Here is a 2,824-nt window from a genome sequence, read left to right on the forward strand (position 1 = left end):
GCTGGGCCCAGCAGCGGGCCCCGCGTGGGGCAGCCGCTTCGTCCGCCGGCCGCGTCCAAGCCGCCGTGCTTGAGAGAGAGATTGACTTGGGGCCGTGCGGCCTCGGCCCTGCCACCTGCACGGAGCGAGCCCCTCTGCCGCCCGCAAGCTCGGGCCCTTGGGCCGACGATCTGTTCATCTCTCCAAGCCGCGGAGAAGCGCGAAGGAACCGGTCCAGAGCAGCGTTTGTCGGGTTGCTTCCGTGCCCGCCGGCTCCCATTTTACAGAGGGGAAAGCTGAGCCCCAGGCAGGTGGAGCCACTTGCTGGAAGTGACACCAGGCCTGATCTTGCTCCTGCTGAAGACAGAAAGCCTCTTGATTTTACTAGCGTAAGGCCCGACTACAGTTGCCAGCAGAGCAAGAACTCGAGTCTCTTGCCTCCCAAGCTCTGCTTTAACCGCTACGCCAGCGGTTCCTAATCTGTGGTACAGGCAGGGCTGCCCCTAGGGCATGGCGAATCGGGGCGACCGCCCCGGGCCCCGTGGAGCTGAGCAGAGCGGCCACAGCCCCTCCTGCAGGGCCTGGTGCTGGTGGCTCCCCCTGTGCCCCGCGAGAAGCACGGAGACTCCCCCTCCTTGGGCGTGGGGGAGACCCAAGACCATGCTCTGCTTTTGAGGGGGGTCCCACAGGCCCTGCGGGGTGTTAAAGGAGCCCCGCACAGGCTGATTTGCCCTGGACCCCAAAACCTGCTCGGGTAAGCTTTGGGTACAGGTACCACCAGCGGTATGCAGGCAACCTGTCAGTGGTACAAGTTAACAGATTTATTATAATTAGTGTATATGACAAAAATTTGCAGGTGGTACTTAAGGTTGAATAATTTTAAATTGATGGTGCGCGATCTGTGACAGTTTGGGAACTGCTGCACTAGACAATGCCTTGATAAATAGCTTGGTGCCTCCACTACATTTTCAGTAAAACCTTTCAAACATCACTCAGATCGTGGCAAACAGGCAATAAATGTTGGCAAACAAGAATTCAAAATGAATGCCCTGCTGTATCTTTTCTGCTCTACAATACAAGCAATTCCAGCAGGAAGAGCTGAGCATCTGAAGTACATGGTTTCCACCAAGAAGCCAGTTGTAGCTCATCAAAAAGGCTCCAAAACATTTACGTTCTCTTAAGAAAAAAGAAAACCTCTTAAAGGATTTTATTAATAAGTACATCGCTCATTTTCCAAACCCAGCCTCAAATATTGAAAAAATGCAGCACTCTCATTTACTGTCTTTTCATTTAAATGTTCTTTCTGTCAGGAAAAAAAAAAAAGATTCAGGAGCTAGGATACATAACTATTTTGCCAAAGGCCAAGATGCAGTGATCTTCCCTGATACAGCTTTAAATCATTTACCAAACTTTCCTTGCTAGAGATCTAAATCTATAAAACAGAAGTAGATAAATACAAAAACAAACACTTCCATATACTTCCCCCGTCACCCAGACTGCATCCCAAAATTGCTGCCTCTTCCTGTATACAGTATTTCTAGGACCTGACCTTTTCTAACACACAACAAGCAAGGGACTGTTTACAGGCTATTCAGGCTTGAGGCCTTAAGGTCTGGAAAGGAACAGCAGTTGTCCTACTTTTCCAGGTGTGGATTTATTTTCCCAATGGCATTTAAATTCAACTGTGAGCATCTACAGGCATTTCTTTGCATTCTGCTTGTTTGGTTCTAGATGACGGTGCCTTGTTTCTGGTTTTTCATTTTCTTTGATTGTTGTATTCCCAATTCTCACTTGTTCTAATATATTTGGTTCTACACTGGCACAAATATAAATTAAAATGTCCTTGCCAGTAGCAGACCTATGAGTCAAATCTAAGATTAAACTAGAAGCTGACCTACAAGCTTTGCCGCTTTCTAAATGGTTCTGAAAAGTGGGAGACTTGTTAATTTCATTCGGGTGCTGTTTGCAAAGCTGTAACAGCAGGCTACACGTTTGAGCTGTCAGTCTGCAGGGTTCTTTAAGATGAAACAGCACCAAGTATACTTGGTTTGCTGATGGAAGAGTACATTTACATCCAGAAAGTTTTTTCCCCCCTTATTCTTTATTTTTGTTTCTTTAAAGAAAGGCTGAATGCTGCCAAAATTGACAGCTTAAACTTCCATATTTTCAAGAAAAAAAGCTTACTATTCTGCATTAATAAGTGGGTGAGAGGGTTTTCTACAACTTGATCTACCCCATATAAAATATGGAACAGAAGTATCAGAAATATTTTTCCCTACCTATTTAATTACACAGAGCTTAAAAACAGACTCACTCATCCAAAGAGAAATATCCTTTACCTTGCAATATATTAGCCAACAGCATGGATTGTCAGAATTTGGTAAACCATGATAATGCAGTCAGAATTTATTTCTTGATATGCGTATACGAAGCATGTCCCATACTAAAAATCTCTATGAAATAGCTCATTTCCATGATTTTCTTAATATAAATTGCAACATCTCATTTACCAGAAGACTTTTATTCTGGGGATTTGACAGAAATGCCTGATCAACCAGCGTCATGCAAAAAAATTGGATTTTTAGAGCAGCCTTAATGTCTAAAAATTTGATTTTACATAAATACAATGATCCCTGTCCTTGAGAAATTGAAGCTTGATTGGTCTTAGTGATTTGTTTGCATTAGAACAAATCTCATATTTCATAAATCTGAACAGTGAAGCAAGGAAATATTCCAGAGTTCAACATCTAGCTCTGGCAATGATGTTTTCTCTAGTAGCTGAGGGAGTATGTTATATGCATTTCAAATAGCACTTAAACATCTATTATTACTTGTTATTTTAGAT

The 2,824-nt window shown here is 43.9% G+C and overlaps 1 long non-coding RNA gene across 1 annotated transcript in view; it reads left to right on the plus strand.

Moving 5' to 3' along the window:
- LOC109312894 overlaps positions 1-2,394 on the plus strand; it is a 15,222-nt gene extending 12,828 nt beyond the window's left edge. The window contains exon 3 of the long non-coding RNA XR_002101928.1: positions 2,383-2,394. This is a non-coding gene — a long non-coding RNA (uncharacterized LOC109312894). The remainder of the gene's footprint in view (positions 1-2,382) is intronic.
- Positions 2,395-2,824: the final 430 nt, after the last annotated feature.

This window comes from Crocodylus porosus, unplaced genomic scaffold, assembly GCF_001723895.1.
Source record: "Crocodylus porosus isolate Cpor-Errol unplaced genomic scaffold, CroPor_comp1, whole genome shotgun sequence".
In the NCBI taxonomy this organism is placed as follows: domain Eukaryota; kingdom Metazoa; phylum Chordata; order Crocodylia; family Crocodylidae; genus Crocodylus; species Crocodylus porosus.